The sequence below is a fragment of the Halictus rubicundus genome, chromosome 13 (assembly GCF_050948215.1).
Source record: "Halictus rubicundus isolate RS-2024b chromosome 13, iyHalRubi1_principal, whole genome shotgun sequence".
Taxonomy (NCBI): Eukaryota; Metazoa; Arthropoda; class Insecta; order Hymenoptera; family Halictidae; genus Halictus; species Halictus rubicundus.
In genome coordinates this window covers 1086067-1101863 of record NC_135161.1, presented here as the reverse complement: position 1 = coordinate 1101863, position 15797 = coordinate 1086067, and the positions used below count along the sequence as shown (strand labels likewise).

At 41.0% G+C, this 15797-nt stretch overlaps 1 protein-coding gene across 3 annotated transcripts in view; it reads left to right on the top strand.

The window, feature by feature from the left end:
- Papi (tudor and KH domain containing protein papi) overlaps positions 1–15797 on the top strand; it is a 126270-nt gene that overhangs the window by 63623 nt on the left and 46850 nt on the right. The gene's annotated exons all lie outside the window — the stretch shown is intronic.

Below are 15797 nucleotides of genomic sequence, written 5' to 3'. Positions count from 1 at the left end.
ACGAGAGCCCTTCCGAAGCAATACATCGGTATCGACGAACCAAGGTCAGTACAACATCTTAAGTTATCGAGAATAGAATCGAACAGTTCCCCTACGTTAACCAAGAAAATGGCTAAACCAAACGGAACCGTAATGGTAAGCGAAGAGATACTCAATGGAATTCTCAATTCAATGAAAGAATTGCAATCCGCGGTTACCTCTTTAAGCAAAACTACTGCTAAAGAAAACGAAAACCGACAGAAAGAAATTATAGAATTATCCAAGTTAATGAACATCACCGCTACTATGACCGACGACAGCGCATCTCAGAACAGAGGCCAAAGGAACTCCTCAAGAAGACACGGGGAACATTCATCAGGGAGCAACTCGGAAGATGATGAACCCGAAATAACTGCAACTTCCAATGCAACAATTGGACAAACGGCGTCAAACGCCATTCGTACTATCCGAACGCTAAAAGGAAGAGACGACCTAGGAGTAGAAGACTTCATAAGTGATGTCAGGTACGCCAGATCCGTATGTCGAGACAAGCATATGCTTCTGAAACTCGTAATTGCGGAGAAAATCACGGATCAAGCAGAGCGAGCTATCCGATACTTACGTATAGACACCTACGAACAGCTCTACGAGGCCCTCAGGACATACGTCACCTCGCCCAATACCGTCAATGCCAGCAGAAATAAGCTGCAAAACACGCGACAAGGACAAATGGAGAGCGTAATGAGTTTCAATCTGAGATTCAGACAATCCCTGAACGAATTAAAATACGCTATCCAGTACAAACACAACAACCCAGCGGCAAGGAAGATTGCCATCGATGAAGAAGAAGACGCGGCCATCGCTACATACGTAACCAACCTGAAACGAGAATTAGGAGCTCTAGTCGTCCCATCGCAACCCAAGACACTAGAAAAAGCTCAAACTCTAGCTGGAGACATGGAGAATTGGCTTCGAGACTCGAGAGATCCATCGCAAAGACAGATGTTCCCGCAACATCCCAGACCGAATAACTCAGTATTGCCACCGAGAGGACCTTTCCATCCTATGAACAGACCTCAAGCTAGACCGACTTCACTTGCAACAATGCCTAGACCCATCAATCTTAAATGCTTCAAATGCGGACAAAACGGGCATATCGCACCTAACTGCACAAATTTTCGGTCAGCCCCTCACGGCAAAATCCCACCAAGAGTCAACTACACCATCGACGAGACGCCAGCGGAACAAGCGGACTTCCCCGCATTAGGAGAATATGCAGCATACCAGGGAGACTACAATATATACTCGGAGGCTTCCAAGGACTCAGAAGACCAACAAGATTCCTACTGGACACCGGAGCAGGAATCAACCTCATAAAAAATAGTAGTATATTACCCGAACATCCCAGGGAGAATAAGATCCAAAATATACTAATGGGCAACGACAAACACGAATCCAAATCCAGCACGCAGTTCCAAGCACTAAAACAAGACCATATATTCCAAATAGTTCCCGACTCCTTCCCCATCCCTGAAGACGGAATCATAGGTTTACCCTTCCTACAGAAATATAAATATAAGATCACTAATGATTATCTGTTTTTAGGTGAGACACGCATACCTCTAAGATCCGACATCAAATTACAACCAGGCGAGAGTACTATCAAGGAAACTTTCATTGACCACCAAAGAACCCAGGTTTGCTTCATCAACACAGGTGAGAGAGAAATTGAATCAAACCAAATTGAATTAGATGAATCTCCCAAATTAGACAGAATGCAATTATTAATGCAGAAATTAAGAACCAAACACATTGATCTTTCATATAGAGACTCGGTAGAGAAAATAATCCTTTCATACGCTGACGCCTTTGCATTAGAAACCGATCCACTCCCATGCACCCAACTCACGTCACATAAAATAGAATTAAAAACAGAGAAACCCGTCAATATAAAATCGTATAGACCCCCAGAGTGCCATCGCGAAGAAATTAAAAGACAAGTCTCAGAATTGTTGGATAAAGACATAATTACACATTCAGATTCCCCTTATAACGCACCAGTGTGGGTAGTACCCAAAAAGGCAGATGCCTCAGGAAAGAGAAAATGGAGAATAGTAATAGATTTTAGAAAATTGAACGAACTTACAGATCAAGACGCGTATCCCATCCCCGATGTAGAATCAATCCTTTCGCACTTAGGAAACTCGAAATTTTTCTCAGCATTAGATTTATCGTCAGGCTTTCACCAAATTCCAATGGACAAAGACTCAAAAAAATATACAGCTTTTTCAACTCCCGAAGGACACTTCCATTACAATAGAATGCCATTCGGACTACAGAACGCACCAGCTACGTTTCAAAGAATGATGGATAGAGCATTAAACGGATTGATAGGAAAACATTGCTTTGTATATTTAGATGACGTCATAATATTCGGACAAACGATTCAAGAACATAACAAAAATTTAGCGATCGTACTACATAGACTGTCTGAACTAAGACTAAAATTGCAACCAGACAAATGTGAATTCTTAAAACCGGAATTAGAATACTTAGGACACGTTATATCAAAGGACGGAGTAAAACCAAATCCCAATAAAATCAAATCAGTAAAGGAATTTAGACAACCCAAGAACCCGACAGAAATAAAGCAATTTCTAGGGCTAGCAGGTTACTATCGTAAATTTATTAGAAACTTTGCCAAGATAGCTAAACCACTGACAGACCTAACAAAAAAGGACATTCCATTCCATTGGACAGACAAACAGCAAATCTCTTTTGACACGTTGAAGCTAAAATTATGCGAAGAACCGATTCTTAAATACCCAGACTTCAACAAAGAATTTACACTAACGACAGACGCATCGAACGAAGGACTAGGAGCTATATTATCCCAAGACGGACACCCATGTTGTTACGTATCCAGAACCCTAAATCCGGCAGAAAAACATTACACTACGACAGAAAAAGAATTACTAGCAATAGTATGGGGCGTTCAAAGATTAAGACAATACCTATTAGGCAGAAAATTCAAAATTAGGACAGATCATCAGGCACTTAAATGGCTACATAATGTAAAAGACACCTCATCCAGACTAATCAGATGGAGACTTAGATTAGAAGAGTATGACTATGACATAGAATATCACAAAGGAAAAGACAATACCGCCGCGGACGCACTATCACGAGTACACATAACCCTAGGAGAGATGACGGGAGACCAACTCGCAGACTTAGCAAACGAGATAATAGAAACAAATCAGGGAAACGAACATCCAGATACTACAGACAATAACGCAAACGATAGCGATACAGATACGGCAGTGAGCAACGACTTATCGGACTTGGACGACATTTTCGAATATGACGAATACCTATTGTATCAAGAGACCCCTGATAATTTCAAAGAGACACCTAACCGAAGACAATACTTTCAACTAAATACGGTACCCGACAGAGACAGAGAAGCTCTTCAAGCTTTAAAAATAATATTAGGAAAACACCAAAAGATAGGAGCCACCCGACAACACTTTAATATTAGACAAATTGAAATGATCAGGAAAATAATTAGATTCATAGCATCACGAGACCCGAGAAAACTTTATGTCTTAGCCACAGAACCAGTAATAGAGATCACGCCAGAGAGAAAATTAGAAATATTAAAAGAAAATCATAACGGTAATTCCGCTCAACACTTTGGAGAAAATAAGACGATAGCTAGAATTAAATCAAAGTATTTTTGGGAAAACTTGGAGAAGGACGTGAAAGAATTTATAAGTAAATGCGTTTATTGTCAAAAAGAAAAACTCAATCGAATTAGGCACCGAGAAGAGGCATGTATCCCGAACACTCCTGAATCCCCGAACGACAAAATTGCAATGGATATCTTTGGACCACTACCGATAACCTCTAAGGGTAACCAATTCGTTTTGTCCATCCAAGATCAACTGACCAAATACCTAATCCTTATTCCGATGAAAGATCAACGTGCAGAATCCATTATCGACAAATTAATCGAACATTTTATTTACACCTTTTCGGCACCCAAGCAAATATTGACAGACCAAGGTTCAAATTTTATCTCAAACCTGATGCAGGGATTTGAAGAAGCATTCCAAATTAAACATATCAAAACAACTAGCTTTCATCCTCAGAGCAATGGATCCCTTGAAAGAACTCACGCTACGGTTAAAGATCTTATTAGAACTTGTATTAAAGAGAGACAGAAAGAATGGGACGAAGTATTAAAACTTATATGTTTCGGTTACAATACGGCAGTCCATGAAGGAACAGGTCATACACCCTTTGAATTAACTTTTGGTAGAAAAGCGAATTTGCCAAGCGCGATATCTGCTACGAGTACGCTCACGCAGAATGAACTCTTTAAATTATGGAGCAAGAAACATGCAGAGTATCTAGAATCCGCAAAGAAAACGATAGAAAAAAATAAAGCTAGAAATAAAAGAAATCAAGATAGGAAAATAAGGTTGCAGAGCTTATTTAATGTAAATGATAAGGTATGGATTCACAATGACCATAAGAGTAACAAGTTAGACTCGGAATGGTTAGGACCAGCGATCATATTAGAAGTTAAAACGCCGTACTATATATGTAAAAAATTAACGAATGATAGCGTGATAAAAATTCACGGAAATAGACTAAAGTTGTATAAATCTTAAAATTTCAGATGTCGCCCACAGGAATAATACTAGGCTTAAGCATAACCTTAGCAAGTAGTTTTACACTAACACCTCTAAATGATAGTAGCGTATTCATAGAAGATATACAAGAAACGTATTTATACCATAACGAAGTAAGGATAATTGTAGGAATAGATATAAAACCATATGTAAAACTAGATGAGAACATCGTAGAACACTATTCGAGAATTAAAAATATATGCGAACAAGAAAATTGTAGTCAAAGTTTAGAAATCCAAAGCATACTTTCCAGACTTAACATACTGAAAACAAAAATAATTCATTTAAAATCTTTGTTACACATGAGAACTAAAAGAGGAGTTTTAAACTTTGTAGGAAGTATTTCCAAAACACTATTCGGTACATTAGACGAGGACGATTTAAATTTAGTTAATGAAAACATAGACAAACTATTCGATCGGCAGAATACAATGAACCTCATACTACAGAACCAAACAGCGATCATAAAAACAATCTTAAATTATGAAGTACAAAACTCGCAAAACTTACTCAAGAAGCACATAAGGAATTCTAATCAAATCACAACACAGATAATGGCATTAGAAGCAGTAGTATTCGAAGGCATAGAACAAATAGACACACTTAACACAGCTATACTGATAGGAAAAAAAGGAATAGTTCACCCAGACATTCTTACCAACGAGGTATTTTTAGATGGATACATTAGAATATTAAAAGAAAATAAATTACAATCAATTATAGAACCAATAGAAGAAAACGTAAGAACACTAATAGACATCAGCGAAATCTCAATTAACGTTCAAACACACAAAATATTCTACCACATCAAAACGCCATTATTAGAAAACATAGAATGGAGAATTAAACATTTATACCCCATACCTAGAATGTATGGAAAAATATTCGCAGCCCCAATCATAGAACACGACGTTATACTACAAACACCTCACGATTATATACCAGTAGACACAACATACTTACTTAAGAAATGTAAACTCAGCGGAGCGATACCAATTTGCAAAAGAACATCCCCGAATTTAGCATTTTTACATACCTCAAGCTGCGAAAGTGAAATGCTCAAACAAACCAACACCAAAAGCCCCTGTTCAACGGCATTGTTTAAAGTTAGGGAAATCACATACATCCCACTTGAACAAATAGGCAACTATATCATAATCCCAGAGAACACCATTGAAGTTAATTTACTTTGCAATAATCAAACTGTCACAAAAATCTCAACGCCCACCTTGTTCAGAACATCAGACGACTGTGTCATACTTACAGCAAATACCATAATGAAGTTGGGCGGAACCAACAAACAACTGACATACGAAACAAGACTCAAACCATTAGACTTTAATTTCTCGTTCGAACAAATAGATTTAATATACGAACAGGTCAGGCGAGCACCTCTCACATTAAACACACTCTCAGAATACAAAACTAATCTAGACGAAATAACACAGACGCTACAAAGCATAGAGAACATAAGACGAACCAAAACCTGGAAAGAAACAGCAATGTCAATACTTCAAACTGCAGGATACATAGCGTTAGGACTAATAGCACTGTACACCCTCACAAAACTATTTCGATGTAACCCCACGGGAAACGTTCTATTATTTTGTAAAAATTGTTACAACAATAACTCCAATGCCAACACTGAGGTATCCGAAGTCAGAACCATAGAAGCCACCGCACCGGTACCATACAACAGCAGTCCTCCACCGAGTTACGACCTACCACCACAATTCAGGTTACAAGAAATGAACGACATCGAACTAGACATCGCACCTGTCAGGAGAAAACGAGTTCGTTTCGGAGCAACGAAAGTCTAATGAGGGGGGAATGTCACGGTCCGATAAGACCAAGACAACAATCCTCGCACCACGTCACCAGGCCCAAGATCACGACTGATTCAGCACCCGACAACTTTGAACCATTAAACAGTCCCAAACCTTTGTACCCCAAATAAGATTACCCATTAATATATAAGACCCCAAACCCGTGTACCCAGCAGTCGACGATCACCTCTGCTACGGCACGTCTCGCCGATCCAACTTTAAAAATAAAAAGCAAGTTCGAATTCCCGAAATCTTCGAGTATTCAATCGCGAAAGTGAAATACGGCGTTCCTTCGCGAAACCAGCCATTTCACCGTAACATAACGCGTAGAACAATAGGTCGGCCTCCCGTGCCCACGGCTCGCGACGCGTAAACAAATTATTATGGACGCGTGAAAAACGCTCGCGGTACGCTCGCTCGAGTCTACGTCCGGTTTTCGGAATCGGTTTAGAAAGTTACTCAGCACGGATCGCGCCCCGCGATAAGCAGTTCGTGACCCGTCTGACCGTCCCTACACTCGGCCGGATAATCGTACGAGTGATCAGGATGGAGACAAGCACAAAATCGCCGTCACTCCACGCTTCCAATGAGTCTGCCCTTCGGCACGTAATCGTGGCCTCTAAGCAATCTCAGACGAGGCGGCGGCAGAGTGTCTGTGACCGTGCAAAGTCCGATCGCTCCTATCTGACCCGAAATCCGCGATCGAACGACGTCGTACCCGTCAGACCATCCAGGTACTGGACGATGTTCGTACAAGTGGCCTGGTTGGAGACGCACACTAAACCTTGGTCACTCCACGGAGCGCACAAGTTTACCCTTTGGCATGATACATGGCCTCGGAGTATTCTCGGCAGAGTGTCCACGATCGTGCAAGGCCCGATCGTTTCGATTCAGTAGAGACGTACACTAAACCTCGATTATTCCACGGGACCTATAAGTTCACCCTTTGGCACGATACGTGGCCTCGGAGTGATCTCGGACAAAGGTCACGACGGAATACTCGGGATCGTGCGATGCTCTTTCGTACCGATTCGGGGGAGACTCGCACTAAACCTCGGCCGCTCGACGGGACCCAGGAGTCTACCCTTCGGCACGATACGTGGCGTCGGAGCAATCTCTGATAAGGTCACGACAGAGTAGCCGCGATCGTACGAAGTACAATCGCCTCGAATCTGGTCGAGACCCACACCAAGACCTCGGTAATTCCACGGGACCCAGAAGTCTACCCTCTGGCGCGATGCGTGGCCTCGGAGTACACTCGATTAGGGTCACGGCAGAAAAACCATGATCGTGTGAAATGAAATAGTCCGGATCCAGACGAGACTCACAGAAAACCTCGGCAGTTCCTCGGAACCCAGGAGTTTACCCATTGGTACGTTTCGTGGCTTCAGAGTACGCTCTGTCGAAGTTTCGGAAGAACCACTGCGATCATGCGATGATTGACTGTCTCACTTCGACCCGTATAGTGCGTACAGTATCTTTGAAACGATACTTCTACGTACCCTATAATAATATTTAGACTTTGAAGGACGAAGCGAACCTACTGTGTCTGTTCGACGCGATTATCGCACGCTTCGCGACGCGTTTCTATCTCTGCGCGACGCAGTTCTCTAAACTTTACAAAATTGTGTCATGCGGACACACGGCGCTTTCCACTCGCCGTCGCTCCTCGTATTCCGGACTTGCTCGCTGCAAGTGATCTACACTGACAATTGTAACACTTTACTTCGTAATTTATAATTAAAACATTTCCCGATCAATCTTTAAACGAGTGAAAATTCTATGATTTTGTTTGACTACTACGCGGTCACGTCCGAGAGTCACGGAGCTTTATACAAAATGTTGCGACAGTGCCACGGCGCGGTTTGTGCTCGTGACTCCTCGGGTTGAGGCGCGTACGTGTTGAGAGCAGGAAGGACGGTTTGCCTTGCTCTGCCGAGTCGGTTTGACTCCTCTAACGCGTACCGTGTTTCGTCGAACAGACACTATTCCTTAACGCGTGTTTCCCGGACCGCTTCCAGTCGTAGAGTGCCTGATCGCTGGCTCGCATCGACTTCCTTCGATCGTTATCGAGTGGGGATCGATGCGTGCGCAATTTGACAAGGATCGCGATATCTCGACACGGTTACACCTTACAACATAGTAAGTGAGGCACTGTTACATCGTCTTCGCAGAGCTTTCCTATTATCAAATTGGCTACATATTGTCCCATTTTATTGGATGTCTCATCCACGGATAACCATACATAATGGTCCTTTATGTCTTCCCGTATAGCTTGTATGCATGAATTATAGCAATCATCTAAATAAGTCTTCCGTACTGTTGATTCATTCGGAACAGTATGATTTACTATATACTTTGTTAAAAAGTTCCTCCATGTATCATTGTTTAAAGATCGCCAAGGCATGTTAATAGCGACCATTGCTCGCGTCAAGTCCGCATAAAATTCTTTTTTTCTAGAACTTGTTGCTACGTGTTCTTCTGTTTCACAGGAATTAGCAGTTTCTTCGATTTTCCTCTTATGTGTGGCGGTATTTATGTGTTGGTCTAACTGCGATTTCCTTTCACACTTCACATTTTTATTGCAACGTTTGCAATGAATGCTTCTGTCATCGTTATCATTATTATCGTTGTCATTAATAACAAAATTGGAATCGTTTTTGATCCAACTTAGCATTAATGCTTTTCTACTTTTCCAACTTTTGGCATTTTTAAAAAATTAAGACACTTAAATATATTCGCTTTTCCACAGAAATCACATTAACTGCGATAATCGAATTGGAGTATCCGAATTCCAAACACAAACTGTCACACCTAACGTTCGATTAGCAACTCAAGGTTACAGAAATATGGTTTCATATGGCCTGTATTTGTGTGGACACTACACAATTATGATACGAAAGTTTGGTGATAGACGAAACTAATTTGTCTAGATAGGTATTTCACATAAGCACGATAAATAACATATGCAATATAGTATTGCATATGTTTTTAAACATAAATATGCAAAGCATATGCATTATGCAAAAAATGTAAAATAAAAAATGTATTTTTATAGTACTCTAATCACAAAACAAATTTCTATCCAGGTCCCATTCTTTTAACTATTTCCTATAAAAATATGCATTTGCATAAACTTCCGCAGTCTACTCATTACACAAGTAAATATCATCGGAATGATATCATATTTGGTTTCATTTTAATCAGAAAAATGCCACGAATATGTTGGAAAAAGTTTCATAAAAAAAATAACGTAAAATAAAGAAGTTTTGTAATTGGATTAGTAGTGGTCTCACAGCGATGTACCCGACTGTGTTATTTTGTCGGTGAAGGCGGTTCTCGAGCTTTCGCTGTCCTTTTTTACGTGCAATATTGTATCGAAGAAAGACATTTTCTCAGCCTTTTTGTCTCTGACTGTATGTTATCCCTTGTTTGAGACATTCATCGAGTAGGATCATTTACTAATGGAAATGGGTATTTATAATATAAGAAAATAACACACTAGAATGCAACGCCTCTGTTCTTATATTAAAACGAATAAGAACTAGTCAGAAGACGTCTGTATAGTTTGCAAGCCGAAACTGAAGTGAAGCTACAGAGAAAGTTTTAGGGGGAAGGAAAGAAACCCCTGTTGGGTCCACTCAGGAAAACAGATGTGGGAGGACCCTTAATTTATTACTCAGGGCCTCCTTTAAGTGTAAGGTTGCAGGCCTTCCACTTCTGACCAGAGTCAATAAATAAAGACCCGAGTACCGTTAAAATATACCAGGACACTTTCAGTATCCTTCAACACTCAACTTACTTTTGTTGATGTTCCAACATTTACGATTCCAGCGTGCTGTGTGTAATTCGTGTGCAACGTTCGGCGTGAATTAAAGATTTCCGATACCTCGCCAGAACCGTGTAGGGGACTTATATCGAGAATTTACTGTTTCGTTAACAGAAGGATCTATCAAATCATTATTTGAATTTTATGTCAGCACAACTCTCACTGTCCTTATCACTAAATTTTCTTTCTAAAGACATTTTGTAGGGGTACATATCTAATATTCCTAAGAAAATATGCGAACATGGCCAAGAATAACACGTAACCGAGACAAAATGATAACAATCAGAATCTGCCGCGATCCGGGCCCATGCTGTTTACGCAGGGGCGCATCAGCAAAACAAGAGCGTGGCACGTGTTGTTTACATTCAGCCCGACCGATGCACCACGGGCCAGGCTCGCGATACTCATTTTTCGCCCGATTACCTGACTACGAGTCGCACACGTGGTTGGAGGGCAAAGGGTTATAGAACTACCTTAATACTGATCACTTTTGGAGCAGTGGAGAAACATGATGCAGTACTAACTTAGCATTCTGTAGTACACACTTTTACTTTTGTCACAAAACAAATGTAAAAAACGACAGGAAATGAAGATAACGAACGATAAAACTGCCACGTAAAATGTTTTATTGTACGTGCCGATGGTCGTTATAACACTTTTCTTATATAACGTTTGCAAGTTTAAACAACGAACCTGGGTAAACAACGGTGCTAAGCGGGCAATTGTTGTATACCAATACTTTATGGTGCAAGCCCTTGAGACTATCAAATCCTCGCAAAACTCTAGATTCGTCATTTTCATCGACTCTATGCGCGTAATAGAAAACCTCAATAACCTCAAACCATATGAAGCTTAGGAACCAATCATGAATCCATAATCAACTTAAGTTCAGAAATTTCCACTATCAACGAAGATGTACAGCAAGTTACATGAGCAACGCGAGAGGCCGGCGAAGGGTTATTACCCCAGGAATATGGTTTCAATTTGTTAGTTAAATACGCGGACGAACCTGATGCGAAATCAGGGAACTGCGCCGCTAGGATAGTTAGTCGGCCTCGTAACTAATATAATTTAATTGATACAATCCGAGCGGTAATATTGTATCGTGTGTGAACGTTCAATTATTAGGTTAGGATATTGGGCAATAATTAAGGGTTTTGGAGATTGCGTGATTTACCAAACAGCCGAATATATTCTGAATTAAATGTGTATTACAATTGTTGGTGTCGCGATTGAATAGAAAGTACAATACACAATGAAAATATTGTTACCTAGAAAATGCTTGGTGTTGACGCACTGGCAATGCGGAGTCTAAGAATAATTGTTGAATGCCAAATAGAAATTTTACTGAAATAACCGAATCTATAAGGTTAACACATTGTTTGCGGGACATTTCGCGCGCGGCCTTAAATTGCGGCGAAACGGTCAGGAAGGGTCTCAAGATTTTTTACACAAAGATAGTTTAATATTATACCTTGCCAAAACGATCAGTGACAGACCAAAATCTATTAAAGGATTTGTTGTATGCTACCATAAATAAAAAATGGGCAGAAAACAGAGATTTCCGATTAGCTCATATTACTATTAAGTAAAATTATTAAAATTATTTAACAACTTTTTTAAACAATTTTTTTTTGCCAAATAAGCGTTGTACCTGTGGCAATCTCTCTACAAACTCATCTCTTTCAAACAAATTCATTGAATAGTTTCGTTTTTACCGATTTTTTGCCGCTTTTTGGCCATTTGGCACCACTGTACGACGTTTGTGATGCAGTCGTACAATGGGGAGGTTTCAGACCTTCCCCGAGCGCGAATTGCGGTCGTCACAATTTTTCGCGTGAGGTCCGGGATCCGAGGACCAATCGAGAGCACGGTCCTGCATTCCGGGATTTCGCGCCCCATTAGGAAAAGTCAGGACTAAGGCCTAGGAGTGGGGGTAACGAGGACTCTCTCGTCGCGTTACCGTCAACCGACGGATCATTGTCGTGATAGATTCCGTGCGGAAAATCTTCTATCGTGCCGCGAGCGTCGAATATCGTTTCGATGTAACATTTCGCCTATTGTTTCGAAAACGGAGATTGTGTATCGTGTCGAGCTCCCGTGGCCGGTACACGTCCCCCTTGCGAGCGACCGAAACGGTAAGTCCACGCAGTGGTCCTCTCTTTCTTTAATTGGTTTCGGGAGATGGTTCAGGAATTTTCCTAAGAGAACGACACGTGTCTCGTCTCGTTCTCAAGTTTTCGCGTGCCGAGGCGTTCTACACCTCGTGCAATGCGCTCGCGCCTAAGCCGTCGGCGCTTTGAGCATTTCGGCAGTTTCCCGTCAGAATCGAATCCGGAAGTCTTCCTCGGAGGAGTCGCGGTCGTAGGAATTTATAGTCGATCTCGTCAATTTCGCGTACCTCTGAGCAAACTCTGCCACGCGGAAAATATAGCACCGCGTGCGTCCGACGTTGACCTCGCGGACACGCGAGCTCGCGTATCTTGCGTCGAACGCATTAACGTCCGCCTCGTCCCGGTAAATACAGTAAAAATTCTACTGAAGTCACTGCCGACGTTCCCTACTTATGACACTCGAACACCTCATACCACTCAAGAACCGTCGTGTCGCGGTCACCACATTGTCGGGTATATCGGTGTGAGACCCGAAGACCACTACTAATCCAATTACAAAACTTCTTTATTTTTCATTATTTTTTTATGAAACTTTTACCAACATATTCGTGGCATTTTTCTGATTAAAATGATACCAAATATTATATAATTCCGATGTTATTTACTTGTGTAACAAGCGATGAAAGTTTCGAACGCAGAGGAGGACAGCGTATGGGAAAGAAAGAGACGCAGAGAGTCGCGGCCGCCGGCAGAGATCAAAGCTCGCGTGAGCGCAGGCCTTTAAATGAAAAATTTAACTCCTTTATTATTAATTATTTTTTTATGAGACTTTCACCAGGATGTTCGTGGCATTTTTGTAATGAAAATGAAACCAAATATGACATAATTCCGATAATATTTACCTGTATAATGAACGATGAAAGTTACTTTCCATAACAATTACATTGACGGAAAATTAGTGTAAATGTGATCCAAATTATATCGCGTTTGGTATCATTTTAACCAGAATAATGCCACAAATATATTGGTGAAATTCTCATAAAAAAATAATTAATAATAAAAAAGTTAAATTTTTCATTTAAAAGCCTGCGCTCACGCCAGTCTTTGATCTTTTCCGAACGCTTCGACTCTCTGCGTCTCTTTCTTTCCCATACGCTGTCCTCCTCTGCGTTCGAAACTTTTATCGCTTGTTACACAAGTAAATAACATCGGAATTATATCATATTTGGTATCATTTTAATCAGAAAAATGCCACGAATATGTTGGTAAAAGTTTCATAAAAATATAACGAAAAATAAAGAAGTTTTGTAATTGGATTAGTAGTGGTCTTCGGGTCTCACACCGATATACCCGACAATGTGGTGACCGCGACGGTTCTCGAGTTTCGCTGTCAGCACCTCCGTACAACATCGTATTTCAAACGCGACGCCGGCGAGTACCTCCGACGTTCCCTACAGAAGTCACTGAAAAAGAACCAAAAGAGTGACTTCAGTAGAATTTTTACTGTATAGCGACAGTCAATTTGTAATTGCGCCGTCCATCTGCGTTACGCGAAGTCTCGTCTCGACCAGAGATTTGTACCGTACCGAAGTACCGTACGAACGCGGAGATTTTACCGAACGACAACTACGCGCTGCGAAACCCCCAACTATTCGCTGATCTTGTATAAAGAACGCGGGTTGTCGGGCGGCCGCGTGCTTTGTAAAACCCTGACGTGAAATAAACAGCTACATAGAGCCAATATCGTAACTCGTTATTTCGACCTGCCAGATCCGCCCTGCCGTGAGGGCTGTCCCCGTTATTCTCGTGTCCGAACCTTGGAACCGTTCGAGTCTCCCTTCCGTTTCGCGGTTCTCGGAGGGACGACTTCCGCCCTCCGCTTTGCCCGAGGGCGAGAAGTCTTCGCGTTTCGCATGGCACCCTTCCGGTGCCTGGCGCCAGAATTTATTATCTGACATTGTCAAATTAACAAACACCGTGTAAATTACAATTGATTTTTGTTGCATTTGAAGCTATAGATGTTACCTTTTTACCTATTAAGTTTCATTCAATTATCTCTAATGGTTTAGAAGTAATTATTTTAGTGTGCCAAAATGACAGTTTTGTCCACTGTGCGGCGCGGCGTTTTGTCAAATATTTTTTCAGAATTTCGAAATGCAACATATCTTTTTCTAACCAACGTTTTGTTTGTTTGCTGTTTTCCAGTAGATATTAAATGAATGTTCTAATTATTTTTTTTATATCTACTTCATATTAGACCAACTTCATGTTATCATAAGATTTTTATATCATATAGTATTTCTCGTCAAGTTCGAACTACTGCGCGTTTCGTCAAACATGTGAAAGAGTTCTATCGAAACCCGTATCGTCCAGCGGTTCTGGGGTAAGTGCTGAGCGGTCTCACACAGTCCTCTTACCAGAAGGCACCCTTGCCTTTCCCCACTCCGTGGCCAGATCCTTCATAAGGACTATCTTTGTTCTTTAAGATAGCAGTACGGCGTCGGGTCGCCGGCCATACTTAAAGATTCCCAACTTTCCAAACATATGTCAACGAATGCGCCTCATCGAGTACCTGAACGACTTCGAGTTGCCAGACATCATCTGGCGCTTGTCCGTCGACAGGAACTACGGCTTCGAGAGGCTACGCGAACCCCCCGACCCTATCATAAATTAACCGAAAGCGGACTAGCGTCGGGCTATCTGCCTTCGATTTCTCCCCAAAACAAACTGTCGCTAACAAACACATATCACGTATGAATGATAAATTACGAATAAATGTTCTAGCAAATGAATAACGAATAATGGAAATAACGCATAACTTGAATGAGGAATAATCGAATGATAAATAATTATTTACTCCCTACTCTTATTCCAACAAAAATTTTATTCGGATAATGTCTGTTAGATGATATGTTCAAGGCGTCGACAGATGGTGCTTGCGCTGTGCGTCTGTAGGAGTGTAATTTATTTCTCCAAGTAAAAGACGTGTTATCTCTTTCAGTATTTATTTTAATCTGTTGCAATTTGTTATGTCAATAATTTTGTTAGTAGGAAACCAAAAACAAAATAAATGTTAACGACTAAATATAAACAAATTAATCGATACAGAAATCTACATTATCTACAACCGCCACACGTCTCTGCTGCTTGCCGTCGTTTTTCGATCTTCAGTTTTCTTCTTGCCTTCGCGAATAGACATTAAAGTTGTGTTCTTATGTTTCTTATTTTTATGTAAATCTTATTTGTTCCTTGTGTTTTGTATCTCTTCATTAAAAGTGTGCTCTAGCCTGTGAATGGTTAGTATCTCAGTTTTTCATTCGGTAACAATGTTCAACACTGGAAACGTGTT